The sequence below is a fragment of the Drosophila albomicans genome, chromosome 3, assembly GCF_009650485.2.
Source record: "Drosophila albomicans strain 15112-1751.03 chromosome 3, ASM965048v2, whole genome shotgun sequence".
In the NCBI taxonomy this organism is placed as follows: domain Eukaryota; kingdom Metazoa; phylum Arthropoda; class Insecta; order Diptera; family Drosophilidae; genus Drosophila; species Drosophila albomicans.
The window spans coordinates 46,934,821-46,955,064 of NC_047629.2; the positions used below are offsets into that span (position 1 = coordinate 46,934,821).

At 35.0% G+C, this 20,244-nt stretch overlaps 1 protein-coding gene and 1 long non-coding RNA gene across 3 annotated transcripts in view; one reads left to right on the forward strand and one right to left on the reverse strand.

Moving 5' to 3' along the window:
- Positions 1-20,244, forward strand: part of LOC117566958 (uncharacterized) — a 42,283-nt gene that overhangs the window by 15,590 nt on the left and 6,449 nt on the right. The window lies entirely within an intron of this gene.
- Positions 2,154-5,582, reverse strand: LOC127565378 (uncharacterized). 2 transcript variants are annotated; one of them, XR_007954707.1, is made up of 3 exons: positions 5,470-5,582; positions 2,444-2,647; positions 2,154-2,385 (listed from the first exon to the last, which is right to left on the reverse strand). It is a non-coding gene; the product is annotated as an uncharacterized LOC127565378 (long non-coding RNA). The 2 variants fall into 2 exon arrangements; XR_007954708.1 differs by lacking the exon at positions 5,470-5,582 and adding an exon at positions 5,205-5,431.

The window sequence follows — 20,244 nt, forward strand, 5'->3', positions numbered from 1 at the left end:
GAGTAGATAAAAAAGAGCTGAGCTAGCTTTATTCCTGCATGCATGCAATAAAACTGCTCGATTTTAAGACACTCGTTAGTTGGCATGGTTTATGTAGCATCTTTTTATGGCTGGCCACAAATTGAAATATCATTTTTATTGATTTGAGGAGGTCAAGAGCATAGAGATGACTCTCCTTTTTTATGTACAGTGATGCTTGTCGCAAATTGATAGACATTTTTATAGATTTCTGAAGGTGAAAGCGAATAGATGAAAGTCTGGAGTTGAAGAGAAGGCTGCTCGACTTTGAGACACTCGTTACAATGTATTATGCAGTAATTGAGTAGTGCTTGTCACAAATTGAAATAAGCTTTATTTATAGATATGAGCAGATAAAAGATAAATAGATAACCTATTTCTTATTTTTATCTTTGTAAGTCTGCTCAACTTTAAGGCACTCGTTAGTTGTCATATTTTATGCATCAGCTGTTTATTGTGGTCACAAATTGATACATCTTTTTTATGCATTTGACTGAAAGAGAACAGAAGAGAGAGAACAATCTGCCTTATAAAAAATAAATACACCTTTTATTGCCCTTCATCCAGGGTACCCCAAAAATGTATTTGCTCGCTGGTCGCTTTTTTTTATTTCGGCTTGGCTAAGTGTAAAGAGTTGTTAAACCGCCGCGAGGACTTGGCCTGAATACATTTTAGCCAAACAACGAAAAAGGGGAGAGAGAGAGGGAGGGAAATGTTTTGCTGCAGCTGGAAAATGCTCATGTGTCATGCAATGTGCTCTCGACTGTTGCTGCTTTTAGCCATTTTTTTATTTAGTGGTCTCCACACGCGCAGGCAAAGCCACAGCATTGTAATTTATGTATATAAAAGAATAATATACTTATTTCGCGTATCTCACTCATAGATCGCCGTATAATTTGATGGCGTGTGTTCTGTTGCTCTGTTTCTCTGCTGGTTTGACCACAAAAGGTGCATTAAATGTGGAAATGGCCAAAAGAATTTAGCACGCGCCATGCAATTATTTCGGCTCAGCTACGTGTGGAGGCGGTTAACCAATTCCCCTGTTTTCCCCTTCCCCTTTCCTCGTTCTGCTTCTCCTCTCTCCTACTCTTTTCTGGGCTGGTCGCCTGCCTATTTGATTTTATGGATTAACGTTGCGGGGTCGCGTTTAATTAGCAGCTAACTGAAATGATATTTGTACTTTCGTAGAACTCATTTCGCTAATGAGGTCAAACGAATGTAAAGCAAATACCAGACCAACAAGGTAAACAATGAGATACCCTGCAGAATGTTCTTTCTTCTGTTCTCTATCCCTCAAATTCATGAAAAACACATTTCAATTTGTGGCAAGTGCATAGGTATAAAAGCTGTTAAATTAATCAGCAATTCAATTGCAGTTTTTTGGAGTACATACATATTTTTGTTATAAACATACAAAATCAGTTGAAAATTATTATCTGCAAATTTCAATACTTTTTTTCAATATAGTTCTAGTTAACTCTTCTATTCATAAAACGAGAAAAGATTTGTGTTTGAAAACTTGTTGATAGACCAAATAAATAATTTTTTTGTTATATCAAAAAGTTTTTAAACTCAACGTTTTTCTTCTTTTCTACTTTATTCTAGAACTTTTATTTCTCGTTTTAATAATATGATAAGAATTAAATTTTTTGTATAGGGGAAATAATACTAGAAAATAAATCTGGAGTAAACAAATTATTCTAGGTTTGCTCTTGAATTTAGATTCTCGCTTGAATAAATACCGCAATGCTAGATTTATTTGAGAACTATTATCTCGATTCAGAATTTATATTTTGGGCATTTCTTAAGAATATATATGTATATACATATATTAACTTAAGTATGAATTTCCAAAATGTTTAATCTCAATTTGTCATAGAAATTTTGTTTTTTATTTTTGCTTTAAAAACATCTGATCAAAGTTCAATTTTGACAATTTTTCATATTTAAATAATGATGAACATAGTCTATAGTTTCCAATCTAGAGTATTCTTTGCTGATTCAAATTTGACGTTTTTCAATGTTGAAATTATAAATATATTTTCGAGTTTCCAATCTACAATTGTTGTACAACTTTAGTATTGATTAAAGAATTTATTTTCTGCATTCAATTCGGATATTATTACATTCCTAAATTGAGAAAATATTCTTAAATTTCAAGAATCCACAGTATAGAAATTTTCTAGAAGTATAGTCTTGCTTTCATACTATAATTTATTCTGGGTGTTTCATGTTGATATAATTTCAGCTTGTTTCCTTGATTATAGAATGTTTTTTTTCACTGTATAAACTTTTCTTTTCATTTCACTTCCAACTAACCACAAAATGCATATTTCCTTGCGCCCTTTTAATTGGTTAAAAGGTATGCTTATAATGGGTGATTCATTAGTCAAATGTTTCGTAGTTAATCGCCATGATTACTTACCAATTGCTGCTCGCAGCTGATTAAAAGTTGCCACATTGCTGCGGTCGTTCTATTTGCCTAGAATTCGGCCCTGAACTTGCCTCGCTTTCGTTCTGTGTTTGTTTTTGTGTTTGTGTTGTTTTCGGCCAATTTCAGTTTGAGCGATAAAAGCCATTGCACTTTCTATGGAAAAATGGGCGAAATTGCGCAGCTAATTCGAAAAGGCTTTTAAGAGGAGGAGAGAGAATGAGAAAGGGAGAGGAGAGAGATATAATTATCGTATGACCATCACCCAAATACATGCCACAGATATGACCGATTATCGTATCAGTAAAACCACACAAACACACACACACACACTCACACACTTGTGTATCCATGTGACTTGTTGTGACTTGTCCGACTGTCAGCTGAAAAAACAGCTGATAAAAGCGACTATCAAATTCGTATACTATTCATACGCACACACTCACAAATGTGTGTATTCACTTGCTTATTCACTCTCACACTCACTTTGGATTTATGGCCAAACGTTGAGGTCTCTCAACTCTCTAGAAATATACTGTGTATTTAATGTTATTCCCATTTGTCATACGCGCTACTCAATATATAGAAGGGCATTATAACTTTGTGCTAGCAGGAAATGTATGTAGTAGGGAGAAAAACGTATCTCAGACCTTATAAAGTGATCAGCATCTACTTACTTTTGTCTGACAATTTGGTATATTTTGATTGTAGTACCATATATGAATATACCAAATGTAGCCTTGGTATATTTTAGTGCTATATGTGGAATACTTTGAATATATTCCTCTATCAATATACCAAATATAGCCTTAGTATTTGTTAGTACTATATGTTATGTTCTGAGTGGAGTACTATATGGATATACCTTGGTATATTTTAGTACTCTTTGGTATATTTTTAATGTAGTAATATATAAATATACCAAATATATACTCAGTAAATTTTAGTACACTTTGATATATTTTGAATGAAATGATAGATCAATATACCAAACTTAGATTCAGTGTATGTTAATACTGTTTAGTATATTTCGAATGTAGTACTATAGAAATATACCAAAAATAGCCTTGGTATATTTTAGTGCTATATGTGGAATATTTTGAATATATTCCTATATCAATATACCAAGTATAGCCTCAGTAATTGTTAGTACTATATGTTATATTCTGAGTGGAGTACTATATCAATATACCTTGGTATTTTAGTACTCTTTGGTATATTTTTAACGAGTGCTACTCAAATACAACAAATATACACTTGGTATATTTTAGTACACTTTGGTATATTTTGAATGTCGTTCTATTTCCATATACCAAATATAGATTAAGTATATTTTAACACTATTTGGTATATTTAGAATGTAGTACTATATAAATATACCGAATATGGCCTTAGTATATTTTGCAATATTTGGTATATTTTGAATCAATACACTAAATATAGCCTTTGTTGTTTAAATGCAGTAATATATCAATATACCAAATATAGTCTGTGATATATTTTCAGTATTTTTAATATGTTTTAAGAATAATATCGCACTGTATTGTTCTTATTAAAAATATGTAGCGGGTATCGAGTCGAGTGTGTTTGATATAGCTTTCTCACTTGTTTTTTTGTTATACTTTTATTTGTATTTCTTTTTCGTCGTTGGCGTCATTCGTTTCCCCTCTCTTGGCACCGCAATCATTCAAAGTGAGTGCACTAATTAACATTTGTTTTCTGGCTGCCGTTTTTAATTAGCCAACTGGGAGATATAGTATATTTATATTAACCGATTTTGTAGCCTTTATATATTTTTCTTCTGGTCACTTTATGCGCATTTGGAGAACAATTGTTCAAGCGAACAAAGAGAGTCGAAAGTCGCAAGCTGCGAATCGTGAATTGTGAATCGAGGGAAAGTTTAATGACCAGCAGCTGGGCATGGCCTTGAGCCAAAGACATTTGCCATATCTCCCGTCTGTATCTGTATCTCTTGCCCCTCCCCCTTCACTTTCGTCTAGCACACACATTATAATAATGTGTTAATATTGCGTCTGTTTGTTGTTTAGTTATTTGACGAGACGCCACCTCGAGAATTGGATTCAACTTCTTGCCTGCCAGCTTGTCGCTGCATTGCCGGCATTCCCCAATTGTATCTTGCAGATACTTTCAGTTGCTCTGGCATGCGACGCCTTTGACTCTCTCGGCGAGTGTGTGTCTTTGTGTCTTATTGCTATTTATTTGTGCTGCCCACTTCTAGACAAATGCTCAAGTCTGGCGCACATTGCTGAAATGCCAGCGCACATTTTTCGTACTTTCTTTTTCACAGCTGAAAAATGCAAAAAAAAAATAAAAAACAAAATACAATAAAAGAACTGCAGAAAAATGCTCGACAATACGATTGCAATGAGACTTGTGGCCCAGAAATTGTTTCTACTCAAATATTTACGTGCTCCCACCTCCGCAGGGGGAAGTGGGCGGGGCTGCCAGCAAAAATGCCTTGAAAGTAATTGAAAGTTGTCGGTTTGCTAGTTGAAGGTGTGGCAGTCAATTCTATATACTTCCGTTCTTTGCCTCGCAACAAATAACTATCATAAATGAAACGTGTAGAAAATGAGAGTCGAGGGAGCTTGACTGCGAGATACCCTCTACTTATTTATGGGAAGTATTGTAGGAGTTCCTAACTTAAATTTATCTCAAATTTTAATCTTCTAAGGATTGGTCAACAAGCTCAAGTTATGTGTAGTGCACTAGATTGTTAGTTTCGTTTACTTACAGATGTTAAAATTTGGAGAATTTATAAGTCAAATTATGTGATGTCAAAATTTAACCAAAAATTGTTTATTCTTGAATGAAGATCATCGTTTTTCAACCTAAAAATCTTATCTGAAGATTTCTTAAGATAAAAGTTAAATCTAGACTTGCATTCTACTTTTCAATCTAGATTTGTTTTTTTTCTCGTTGTAGAAATCTTTTCAAATTAAAATTTTTCAAGTTAAAAAGCAAATCCGACACAGACTTGTTTAGTTTCGTATACTTACATATTATTATTACAATCTATAATGATTTTTTAGGTTTTCTGTATTTATTATTTATGAAGAAGACAGTTGAAATAAAGCCTTTTAAGAATTATTAATGTTTTCCAAAATTTCTTTTTTGCTCTATAATGCACTACAAACTAGATGTACTCAGTCATTATTATTGTGGTATATTTTAAAATAAAATACTAGATTATAAAAGTTGATCTAATGTTATGCTTAACACCAACGCCTGTAGAGCAATCTATGCTCTTTGATAATACCCTCTGAACCCTGTCAGCACGAGTTCAATTCTGCTTAGCCTTCAAAATATTCGTTCTTGAGCTTATTTGTTACGTAATATGCATGTTATGCATATCATATTTAATGCCAATGCCATTGGAGCCACCTTCTTGGACAGAAGAAGAAGTCGTAACAAGTAATATGCCTGCATAACCATAACAATAACAATAAAAGTCATAATAATAAAAATGATAATAATATGTTAATGCTTAACAAAACACCAGCATAACATTCAGAGTAATAACTCGACGAAATTTGCTGCTGCCAGCAACATTGCAAGAGCCACGCCCACAGCCCTGCAGCTCGAACTCGCAATGCGGCCCTGACTTCACCCCGCGCAGCGGCCCTGACTTCAGCCTCGCAATGCGACGCATGCAAAATTCTGTCTGGCCAAGCAGAGTGATGTAATATTCAGTCGCCTTAGTCCACACACACACACACACACACATGCGCTGTTACTGATATGCAGTACTTATAAGTACATAAAATATTCCTACACAAATACACACACACACACACTCAGACAAATTTGTTACTGCGCCTTGTCTTAATTAAAACTGAACGACAGCACATTATGGAGCTCAACTGCAGTTCCTCACTCCCCTCTCTCCTCCCTCCTCTCTCTACTGCTTTTGCATACTACAAAAACGCTCGCGCGGGCGTTTAAAGTCTTTGGCGTCTTTTGGGTCGCTCTGTTAAAAATATGTTTGCAAAATGCGCTTTGTAATTGCATAATGAGGCCCGACGGGCGCGATACGAGCTCAAAAAAACAACAACAAAAAAACACAAAAAATACTGCAAGCAAAAAAGCGCAAACCGAAAACCAAAAATCCAAATGGCAACGGGATTTGCAGCCAGAGTTGCCGCAACTGCAATTGTTGTCCTCATTAGCCAAGAGCTCAACAACAACAAAAACAAAACAAGCGAAATAAAAGCAAAAAGGAAAAGTAACGGGCTGCTGTAATAATAACAACAACAGTCTGGCAACGCCGCATTGACTTGTCTTGTGTGACTCACGCTGTTCAGTTTAGATTTGCGCCAATTACCTATTAAGTAATATTCTATTGTAAATTGTAATTGTGAATTGCAATTGAAAATTCACTTTCAACATTTGTAAACAAACAGCAGCGACGACAGCAAAAGCAACAACATTGGGATTACTCAATTGCAGCAGCAGCAGCAGCAGCAACGACTGCAATAACAACAACAAATCAAAACTAAGTCGTTTGCGTTCGCTTGCTTGCTCGCTTGCACTCAACAACAGCAACCCACACGTTGTGTGCGCTCTCTCGCTTTTGCTTGGGCGCTCTCTCTCTCATTTTGGATTTTTGAAGCTCTTGGTGCGGCTCTCGCGAGAGCGCATTTGAATTACAGTTATGTCATAGAACTTAGCTCATGCAGCTGTCGCTGTTGTTGCTGTTGTTGTTGTCGCTCGTGTTCGCTTTATCGCTGTTGTAACTGTATAAGCGATTTGACGGCAATCAGCAGGCGAACTGCAATTGCAACAATCATTTGCGTCTATTGAGTAATCGGCACACGAGTGAACCAAGTGGGCAGACAGAGACAGCAGGCCAATAGTTTGATGTGTGTGTGTGTAGGAGTAGATCTCTTTAGCTGACAACTTGCGATCTGATTTGGTAAGATTTAACTCAACTACTCACAACGTAACACAACACAACACAACTCAACTCAAAGTTCGAGGAGTCAAAAGGGCAAACTTCAAATTGCCGGAGACAAAGGAAATCGCTATCGCAAAGTGCCATAGAAACAATGGCGAATCGAAGCATTTCAATTTGCCACACAATTGAGCTATCGCATTGTCTAAAACGACTTCCCTTTGTCTGTGTGTGTGTTTGTTTGTTGAGTGTGGGGGAGGGAGAGAGAGAGAGCAAGAGGGAGTGTGTACGCCGCAAGTTATGCAACAGTTGCTTCCATGACGAATCCCCCAACGAATGACAGACAGGTGGTTGTAAGAAGAAGAAGAAGAAGAAGTAGGAGATGAAGAGAACGAAGCAACTGCCGCAAATTAAATGAAAAGTTCATGGAAGCTTTTAGTTTCTGAAAAAGGGGCTGCTGACAAAGCTCATTACGTATTCATTGAGAACGTTGTAAAGCTGACACATGAAATTTCATTTGAATTACGAGAGTATGACAAATATACTGACTTGACTGTAGGGAAATTAGTTCTACTCGTCGTGTAATTATCGTTATGCAAGCATAAAGAATCAAGGCGCCTAGAAAGTGAAGATTAACACAGCATCGAAATCGAAGGTTATGCAACACTGAACACTGAAGAATGACACAAGATAACAACACAATCACTTTCAAACTGTGTGTGTGTGTGTGTGTTTGCTTGTTGCCACATTGTTGTTGATTATTTAATCGCAGCGAAGCAACATACACCAAACAAAAAAAAAAAAAACAAAAGCAACGAAACTTATTACAAAATTGCCAAATTCACTCCCTTTCCTTCCATCTCTCCGTCTCCCTCTCCCTCTCCCTTAAGCTTACCATGCATAAAAGGCGAGCGAGACGAGAAAAATTGAGCGCATTTACAAATCACGATTTAATTTTCTGTTCGCCCCGTCTTCATCTTCAGTTTCCCCCTCCTCTCGATGTCGACACCGACGCAAAAAGTCAAGCGTTGAAATTGGCAACAAACAAATGAGTGCTGCAGAAGAGGAAGAGCAACGGGAGGGGGGCGCTATAAACGGCGTGAAAAAGACAAAAGACTAAGACGAGCGTGTGAGAGAAGAGCTTTCGTTTGGGCTTAACGTAACGTAACATAACGTAACGATGACGACGTCGTCGATGGCCAACAAGTTGGCTTGGCTGCTGCCTGCCTGCTGGGCTTACATAACCACAGCTCCACTTACCAAACAAACATAATAAAAAGTGACGTCGCCAACAGCAGCCTCAGCCTCAGCAGCAGCAATGTTTAGTAATGCGACAGCGGCAGCGTCGACGCCGACTGCAGCAGCGACTGCGACGTTTGACTTTGACATACTTTTTTGGCTTTGCCATAAGAAGAGAGCGCACAGCACAACTGTCAAAATTTTGACATAAGCCAAGCTTGCGCTCTCTCGCTCTGCAGTCACACAGCATAAGCTTTGCGCCGCTCTTACTGTCACTCTCTCTCTCTTGGTGTTGCGCGTGGTTTGCTCTTTGGCCCTGTTGCTGTTCGTTTGTGTTTCGTAAGCCGTGCTCTCTTTTTTTCTTTCTTGCCTTGCTCTTGCGCTCTTGCTGTTGTTGCACAAGCACAACGCTCACGCAATGCTTATGCTAGTCCCCCTTCACGCTCTCTTCGCTCTTTTCGAGTGCTTCAATTTTGGCAGCTTTGCATAAAAAGCCGGTTTGCTTGTCAGTCTTTTTTTTTTCATTCCATTTTTTTTTTTCGGTTTTGTTTCGTCTCTTTGGCCATCGTTAGGGGCTGTTTGCGCCTATGTCGCTGTCGATGTCGTTATATAAGCGTCTGCCCGCTGTCAGCGTCTCTACAGCTGCCGCTGCTGTCCCAAAAATAGTTCAGCCGTAAAAATAGCCATTGCTCAAAAGAATCAAAGAGGCCATCCCAAGCTCCCCTGTTGCTGGTCAATGGTTCCATTTGTTGTCGTACATTTATTTTAAATGGATTAGCGGGGCACAAGTGTCCATGGTGTGATGTGTGGCATGTGGTGTGTGTGGCATGATGGCTTTGCTGTCGAGGGTGTCTCAGAAATCAATTAACTACGCGTCAAAAAACGCCTGACCACGTTCCGGAAGTGCAAACGGAAGTGTGGGAAGTTTGTCTGCACACACACATACACATACTTGCACACATACAGAAGCGAGAACATTTATCAAATGTCAACGCCAACATATGGCCAAGAGCCCGGACAAAAGTCAATAGCCAACATATGGTGACAAGTAGGAGAATGGTGTGAGTTAGAACGGGAGCACAGCATAGTGGACAGTTTGGTGGCGCCATCTGTGGGCGCTGGTAGCCAACGCACTTTACGATAAGACTGCAGAACAGAACAAGAAGACAAGCGACGTAATACGCGCTGGCTTATCAGCTGTGTCGGACTCTTTGGTCAGCGACTCAATTGCATAAGCTGCGGGCTTAGCACCAAACTGCGGGCTTAGCACCAAACAACAACGACAATAATAGCAGCTGTCGTCATAACAATAACACGCACTTCTAAGTATAACTATGTAGAGCAACTGCAAAAGTGTTAAACTTTCTATAGACTGTAAAGCTGTTATACTTGTGTGAGAAGGAAGCAGACAACAATATTGTCAACTTCACTTGCTTCAAAGTATAACAACGGACAAACAAATCATTAACTTCAAAAGTGTTATACTTTGAACTGCCAAGCGTGTGTAAAAAGGAATCACACAATATTCTCGCTCACATATGTATAGTACAAAGCATCAACTGCAAAACTGTTATACTTTCAATAAACTGCCAAACTGTTATACTTTTGTATGAAGAAAATAGACAACCATAGACAACCTTCCCTCATTACGAAGTATAACAATGCAGAGCAACTGCAAAACTGTTATAATTTTAATAGACTGACAAACTGTTATACTTGTGTAAGAAGGAACCAGACAACAATATTCTCGCTCACTATGAATTATGACAATGCACAAAGCATCAAATGCAAAACTGTTATACTGTTTTACTTTGAACTGCCAAGCGTTATACTTGTGTAAAAAGGAAGCAAACAACAATATTCTCGCTCACATACAAAGCATCAACTGCAAAACTGTTATACTTTCAATAAACTGCCAAACTGTTATACTTTTGTATGAAGGAAATAGACAACCATATTTCCAACTTCGCTCACTACAAAGTATAACAATGCACAGCAACTTCAAAACTGTTATACTTGTGTAATTAGGAAGCGGACAACAATATTCTCGCTTACTACAAAGTATAACAATGCACAAACAAAGTATCAACTGCAAAACTGTTATACTTGAGCGAAAAGGAAGCAGACAACAATATTGTCAATTTCGCTCGCACTCCCTCTTGCCCTCCCTTTCACTCCTCTATAGATCTCGCTACGTGTTTAACCTTGAATGCGTCGCTGCTGACGTCGCAGTTAGCGTCGCTGCTTTGGCTGCTCATTGATGCGTTTTTTTTTTTTGTGTGTTTATTACACGCTCTTGCGGCATTTAACAATTTCGCGTAGCACATAAACAATTGCAATCGAACATTGCAAATAATTCTATTAACAAATTATGAAATTGTTTTAGCTTTTAACGCAACGTTGCAACTGGAAAATTTGATTTCAATTTCAGGCAAAATTATGAAAAGTTCATTTGTATTACGAATTGTGTTGCTCCACATTGCGCGAAGGTTGCGGCACACAAAAATAAAAAACAACAAAAGACACAAGCGATGTCTTATATAACATCTGGATAGAGATTGTTTTCGGTTTTCGGTTTATTTTTTGTATTTCGCTTTTGAGTTTGAGTTTACCTTGAAATCATTTCGAATTCGCAATTCGAAACCTCGCTTCAAGTGAGCTAGCGATGAGTGTGTTTTTATTTATTTTCTGTTGTTGTTGTTGTTGTTGTTGTTGTAGTTTATATTTGTGTGGCGAACAATCGCAAAAAGCAGAACACGGAACGAGGAACGCAGAACGTAGATAAGCCAAATGACGCATACGCCCTGTTGTACCCCCCGAAAAGTGCGGAGAACAAGAAACTGCGTCGCAATTGTCGCAAAAAATGTCGAAATCAAATGTTCGCAGTTGCCAATTGTCAGTCAGTAGAGTGTGGGTCAATCACCTAGAAAGAGAGAGAGAGAGAGGGAGATAGAGAGAGATAGAGCAAGATTCCATTAGTCGAGAAGAGCAAACATTGAAGTCCCAGCGGAACAGCTTTAATGATGTTTTTAGCCAAGTTTCATTCGCTCCCCAGAGCATCTCACGCAATTGACAGCTTTGTGTGTGTAACGCATTTAACCCATTCCCAATTCCTGTTTCCCTCTCTCTCTCTCTCTTCTCTTCTCTGCTCTCTCTTCTGGCCACAGCTTCCTGTTGACCTTGGCGCTGAACCCAGCGGCGATGAGTTGACATTTGGCCATTTTGGCTTCGCCTTCGTGTTGTCTGCCAGCAGCGACAATCTTTACACTTCGCTGAATGCGAGTGCAAACAATGACAAGTAATCTAACATGGAAATGCCGACAAATAAATACGCTTGAGATAGTACTTTATTCAGTTTAAATATCAACTTAACAAAACTATTTACCATTGTTTAATACTAAATTATATTGATGTGAATATAAAGCTAAAAATAATTATAATAATGAATAAACACATTCGAAATGCAAATAGTTTTATAAGAAACGGAAAACAAATAAATATCTGCTACTCATTTTCAATATAGCCATATTATACAAATATACTAAAAATATACCACAAAAATTCTTAAATATGCCGAAGGTGCTCCATTCAAAATATACCACAGATTACTTTAATATACTAAGGCTGCATTTGGTATATTTATATTGTTATACGTTCAAAATATACCATAGAGTACTAAAATATACCGAAGGCTGTGTTTGATATTGTACTAGATATAAAATATACTATTGAGTACTTAAATATACCGTGGGCTATATTTGGTATATTAACATAGCATTACATTTAAAAGAGAGAGAGAGTACTAAATATACTATTAGAGTACTAAAATATACTAAGGTTTATTTTGGTATATTGATAAAGTACTACATTCATAATATATCGTGGAGTACTAAAATATACCGAAGGCTATATTTGGTATATTTATATAGTATAACATTCAAAATATTCCATAGAGTACTAAAATAGTTGGTATATTGATATAGGATAACAATCAAGGACAATATTTGGTAAAATACTACATTCAAAATCTATTAATATAAAATATACCAAAGGCTATATTTGGTATACATTCAAAATATGCCATAGACTACTTAAATATACTAGGACTGTATTTGGTATATTGATATAGTGTAACATTTAAAATATACTACGGAGTACTGGAATATACCGAAGGATATATTTGGTATATTGATATAGTAGTACATTTAAAATATATCATAAAGTACTAAAATATACCGAAGGAGTAATCATATGGAACTGCATTCAAAATATACCATAGACCAGTGAAATATAGCGAACACTATTTTTGGTATATTGTTATAGTATTACATTCAAAATATACCAAGAAGTACCGAAATACACCAATGCTTATGGTATATTAATATAGTACCACGATCAAAACATGCCAACGAGTACTAAAAAATACCAAAGAATATACTTGGTATGATGCTACAATAATAAAATTCCCAATTAATGTAGTCTAAATGAATAAATAGTGCAAATACTTCTCAAGTAGAGTATTTGCAAGCAAATAGACAGCCAAAAAAGAGCAAAGCGAATATTACAACATAGCCATTTATTGTTTTTGCTTTGTTGTCGTTGTTGTTGCTGTTGTTGTTGTTGTTGTTCGCCTTGCGTTGACATTCAACATCTCGTGGGCGGCGCCACGCAAAATCCGAAAGAAAAAAAAAACACTCAGCAAACATGACGCAACATTTTTCTTGTTTTTGGCAATGTTGAGTTTCATATTTGTAGCATATTAAATCGCAATCAAAAGTTGAGACACTAAATGCTCTAAATTCCTTAGCAATAATCAATGCAATTCAACAAGCAGTGCAAAAGTGACGTTGCGCATACGCCACGTGCGTCGCCTGCTAAAATGTAATTTCAACTGCAACTACAACAACATCAAATGTCTGTCATTTATTCGCATTTCCCTCGTTTTCCACTTGCACATTTCGCAATTTTTCATCGAGTGTCGAGTCGAGGCGAGCATAATTAATGGACTTTTTGTGAAATTCTGCTGCAAATTAAACGTTTAATAGCAAGCAAGAAACGCAAACAAAGCGTCGCACTTCCTGCTCAACAATGCCAATTTACAATTTACAATTTGCAATTCACAATTTGTAAATTTTGCATATAAACTCAACTCATCTGCAAATAATCAACATTTTAAATAGCAATCAAATCGAGACACAGACAGATGTTGCCTTCTGCCTCATGACTTGATTTCATAATCATCTAAAGCAAATAAATGTTCATATATTTTATATATGCATATGTTCAACGTGTTTGCCATTCAAACTGGCTCAATTAACTTCAGCTGCCACACAGACTCCATCCAAGCCAACCACAGAGTGGCAACCACAACATGAAAGAGGGGGAAACAAGTTGAAGCTCTGAAGCAGGACAAACATCAAAAAACATCGAAAACTAAAAGGCATCAAATCCAGCTTTGCCCTTTTTGCCCACACCCAAAACTTTTGCCTGCTTTTCACCTCCCCAAACTAACAAGTTGCTTTTGGTTATTGCACTGAGAGAAATGTTGTGATATATTAATATAGTACTAAATTGGAAATATACCATAGAGTACAAAATATACCATAGACTATATTTGGTATATTGATATACCATGGAGTACCAAAAGTTGCTTTTGGGTTTTCTATACTTCATTAAATGTTTCAATTTGAGAATTAGACACAAAAGTGGAATGCAATTGCAATGTATGAAATAATGTTCAATTATTACAAATAATTATATAGATATGTATATTAAAAATATTCATGTGTGGCTATAAAAGATGAAATGATGAGGATGCTGTTGAAATATTATATATTATAATTATTATTTTATTGAAATATCGAATACAATTCCTTATGGCAATCAGTTGAGATGATAAACTTATATTTAATTATGTAGTAACATAGAAGTAACACTTGGTTAGAAGTAAGAAATAATGACTAAAGATTCGTTAATTCTTTAAACTAAATATATATGATGATATTTATGTACAGATAGAGGGACACTTAGGATGCTTAGAAGTAGAAAGTTGCTCAAAATGAACAAAGTTGTATTTAGCAAGAGATATTTATAATTATTGTAATTAAACATAAATACAAAAATTCAGTTAAAATCTCTACAAAATTACAACAATTATATAAAAGTAAAGTGTAGTTAGAAAGAAAAAAATAAATGCCAATATTAAATTATAAATAGAAATAAGGATTACAAGTGAATTAACATTTCGTTTGGCTCAAAGTTGCAGCTTTTGTATTTGGTGATGAAGAATTATTAAGAAATTATATTTGCATTAGATAAATATCATAATTAAATGAAGAGAAATGCAAGATTAAAAATATAGTTACTGCGTTTAAATCCATACTTAACTGATTATCTAATTCATTTATAGAAATAATAATCTATTTCAAAATAAATGATGATTTTCTGTTTGATAGTTATAGTAATATATATGCAAATATTATAGAGAGGAACACGCGGATTTAATCGATTTATAATTGATTCTCCGATTTCATTTGTATTCTATTTAGGATAAGAAAATTATCATAAAAAAATGATGACATCACACGATAATTAATGCAACGTTTAAATCTAGACTTCATTGATTATCTCAAGATTTCGAATGATAATATAATATTACATCATTGTAATTAGAGTAGCGATTTATATTATAGCAGAATAGTAATCGATAATTGAATCTATTAAATACAGGATAATAAAAAATAATAACCAATTAGAGTAGCAGAATAGTAATCGATAATATATTAAATACAGGATAATAAATAATAATAACCAATTGGATTCTATAATAATTTTGCATTTATGTAATTGACAACAATAAATTTTGTTGCCTGTTTATTTTTATTTGATTTGATATTTTTGACTTTTGTAGATACCCAATTCAAAGATATCAAATCAAATATAAATAAACACATTTTATTGTCAATTACTAAATACTCTTTGTTAAAACTATTTTGTTATTTTGTTGTCGTCATCAAGCGGAAATGAATCGATATAAAAAAATGAGCTATGTAGTTATGTGGAATTTGAGTAATATATACCTGCATAAATCTAATGAATTCTTGCTTTAAATTATTTCTTTATAAGTGAGATTTCAAAATTGAATAATATTGAATACCATTGATGTTATTTTTAAGTTTCACAAAATATCGTATTAAATATTAATATTTTTTTCCTAATAATTGGTTTATTTAAATGTGCCTATTGAATTAAAGTGAATCTATTTTATAAATTTGAATTGTTTAATGACTTGTTAATTATTCAAGTAATGTAATACAACTTAATACATTTAGTTCTTTCATCAATCAAATCACTTGGATGTTTTTCTCTCTGTGTGCAGCCTCAACTAACAAGTTGCCTCCGTTTCAGACTCGAGACTCCGATTCAGTCTTTGCCCTTAGCAACGCCTCGTTGTAGCTTCCTCCTCCTCCTCCTCCAATTACCTCCCCCTTCACACACTCCGCCTCAGTTGCTGGGCATTCATTTGGGTATTTGGGTCAGTTTTGCGTCGCTTTGCGGCATTTCGTTCCAGCATTTTGAATGTGCTTTCTGCTTTCAGCTCTCCACTCTTCGCCTCTTCATCTCTCACTCTCTCAGTCTCTTCTCCTTTATGTGGTTTTACATAAACTGTTCGTTCATTCGCATTTTTATGTGTGTTTGCACTGTGCTAAACACAATTTCGCACTGAGCATAATCAAAGCTATTGCCCAGTCCAGCCCACAGTCCCACACGACGTATACGCAACGTTTATTTTTAGCAAATTGTTTAACGACTTTTGCGTTCTGTGTGTGTGTGTGTGTGCGTTGCCCCGTTAAGTTCTCAATGGAGAATGAGCTGATTTTACACATTTACACACGCGATCGTGATCATGATGATCATTATTTTAATGATCAAAATGCGGCGAATTTCCGACCGAATTCTTTTTTTTTTGTTTGCTAATTTCGTAATATTAGAATGAATCATGAACTGAAATTGAATCAGATTCGCATTTTCTTTTTTGATTGTTTATTATCTTATTATGCAAGAAGCAAGAGGCAAGCAGAAAGAAGCAAAAAGCAACCAGCAAGTGGCGGCCACTTGTCAACAAATTGCGAATTGCGAAAATGATTTTTAATGTACGTGACGAAATCGGATTTCAGTTCTCAATGCAACACAGTCAGAAGAGGCCACAGCTGCATTTGAAATTCTGTTTATATATACATATATATATATGGTATCTCATATATATAGCTTATATAGCGATTAGCTGTGGCCAAATGCAATTTATCAACAGTTGGGCTTAAATTGTCTGCAGCCTCACGGAAAATATCGCAGCCAAAAGCCAAAAGGATGCAACGAATGTGCGTGTTTTGCATTTCATTTTAATTTTCGTTTTATATTTTCATTTTGTAATATGTGCAAATTGACAACAATCAACGAGCGGATCAACGGCGGCAATTCTAATTGAATTCTGTTTCGACTTGCGACACGGTGGCGTATACGTAATTATACCCGCTACCTTAAAGGTAGAAGGGTATTATAAGATGTTATCTTCAACCCCTATAAATAATATATATTCTTGATCAGCTAGACGATGTTCGTATTGTATGACAACAAACGTCTACTGCAATCGGGTCTTATTTGGTATATTTTTATACTCTTTGGTACATTTTGTAGTACAGTATATTTTCAGTATATTTTATAATATGGATAGCTTTGTATAATTTGTACTCTATGGTGCATTTTGAGTGGAATGTCGATATACCAAATATAACATTTGGTATATTTTAGTATTTTTGGGTGGTGGCTATCTCACAGTCAAGCACACACGAAAGTAGTTTTGGCTATTCAAGTATACTATGTACATAGTACACTTTCGATATACCAAATATAGCCTTCAGTATACCTTGAGTATTTTTGTGGTATATATTTAGTATATTTAAGAATATGGATATGATATCTCACTGTCAACCATACTCGAAAGTAACTTTGTCTGACAATTTGGTATATTGTGTACTTTATGATACATTTTATAGTATAATAACGATATACCAAATATAGCCTTCGATATTTTCTAGTATTTTTTGCGGTATATTTTTAGTATATTTATATATCTATATCTATATTTATATATCTCAGTACACTATATGGTAGTTTTGACCGACAATCTGGTATATTTTATACTCTGACATATCAAATACAGTATTTTTGCGGTATATTTTTACTATATTTTAGAATATGTGTATCAGGTATCTCACAGTCAAACACACTTGACTCGACTTGATTTTATCGAACGGGAAGTCGTGTTCAGAACGTGTCGGCTGTTTGTAATAAGCTTAAAATACAACTTTTATAGTCTTATATGAGTATCTCACAGCTGAGGCTGAGCACGTTTCTGTCGACTGGGCACAATTATCAATAATAATTGTGATAGTAATAAAACTCGTCTAAAAATAAGCAGACTTGAAGATACCCTATCTAACATTTTTGGCATGTGGGTCGCTTACTATCAGCAGTCGTCGCTGCAGGGGAATCAAATGAAAATGGAAACCGAAATAAAGTCGACCCAGAGATAACGAAACTATCGCGCTGGACAAGAGCAATAAACTTATTAACTAACTAATTCATTTATGCTAAATATAAAGCAAAGTCTCAACCTCTCTCTCTCCCTTTCTCTGTCTCTTTCTTCACTTGACAGTTATTGACAAACATTTTACATAACAAGCAAATGCGAGTAAACATTATGTTCACACAACATCATCATAATTTAAGCGGCAAATGCAAATTACTTTGCTGCCTCTTTTTTCGGCTGATATGTAATCAACAATTTTTGTATAACTATTGCCACAACAACAGTAACAACAACAACAACAGTAAACGCTGCGTATGCTCGCATTTATTGATATCGACGCGGCAAAGTTGTTGTTGTTTTATGTTGCGTAATGTTAGGCTACATAATCGCGATTTTTAACAGACGCGTCAGCAGCTGCCTCCACTAAGCGACGCTCTTAACAGTTAACAGCGCAAGAGCGAATGTGCTCGCACTCTCTTTTATTAACAGTCTCTTCATATGTTAACATTGCTGTTAAACGCTGGGGGAGCAGTGCACTTTCGGTCAGCGCTGTTAACGTGTCGCCCACGTGCTGTTACTTAACAGCCGATGTTGCTAAGCCCATTTGCTAGCAACATTTCTGTTGTTGTTGCTTGGCAACATTTCGGTTGTTGTTGCTGGCAACAGAAATGTTAATGAAATGCTGATAATTTGTTTTCGAATGGAAGTTTCCACTTGCCAATTGTGTTTGTGGCAAATGCTAATTTGCGACGCGTGCCGCACTCTTAACAGTCTCTGTTAATGTTATGTTAAATAGTTAAACGTCAAGCGTCGACAGCAAAAACTAATTGTCGAATTTGCGCGCGTGTTAAACGTCTGCGTCTCTCTCTCCCATTTGGTGGGTGGTGGGTGGCAGGTGCTTTTGGCTGCTGCTGCTGTTGCTGATGAGGTAAACGTATATAATTGGCAAGCGATTGCTTTGGCAGCCGATCACCTCCAAAAGATAATGACGAGCGATGGCGACGATGATGGCGACGTTTAGTTGCTGCAATTTTTGACATTTTCATTTACAGCAGATGACATTAAGTGTGACTTTCATGAGCGACACACAATTTACACAGTTTGTTGATACCCGACATACAGAATGGTGAAGGGTATAACGATAATAATTGGGAAATCAAAAATACAAAAAAAATTAAATTGCAGAATGCAAAGTTAGATATGAATTTGATTTTATAAATTAAATTGCATAATTCAAAATTAGATATGAATTTGACTTTCTACATTTAATTACTGTGTTTAAAAATTGCATAAAGAAGTTTAGAAGTGAATGTGCTTACAAAAAAGGAAGATAAAAATAATATTGCCTTAAACAGATTAAACTAATGAAAGCTATAATAAATTAATGTTTTATATTTTTTAGAGCGAAAAGAGAAAACTCATAAATAATACTTACTTTGTACTTGACATTTTTTTTAAAGATAATTTTTAATTATGGGGCAAAATTATAAATTGACAGTAATACATTGTTATTTATTTCTGTCTAGATGATAAAAATCATCCATGGGCAAAAATGAAGGTTTCAATAATTTATTAAATGATTTCCAATGTATTATTTCATACAAATTTTAAAAATGCATTATATTATTATTATATTTAATATGTATATTATAATGAGCATTCCTTAAAAATTTCAATAATTCTACATATTTATTTGATTATTAAAATTCAAAAGTAACAGTATAAATTTTATTGAGCTAAATTTAAAAAAAATATATTATATATAGCAAAAATAAAAATTTCAAAAATTCAAATTACAGTATACATTTTACTGAGCAATAAATATATAATAAATATATAATCATTATTTTTTGATGTAAAAAATAAAAATTTCTGTTCAAAATTATTTCCAACTTATTTATTCTTTTTTTTTTAGGAAAAATTATAATTTAAATTAGTTGTTATTATAAAAGAAAAATATAAAAAAGTCAAATTATTGAATATCATGAATTATTAACTCTAACTTCATTTAAAATTGCATGTTTTAATATTTGGGTTTGTCAGTTGATACCA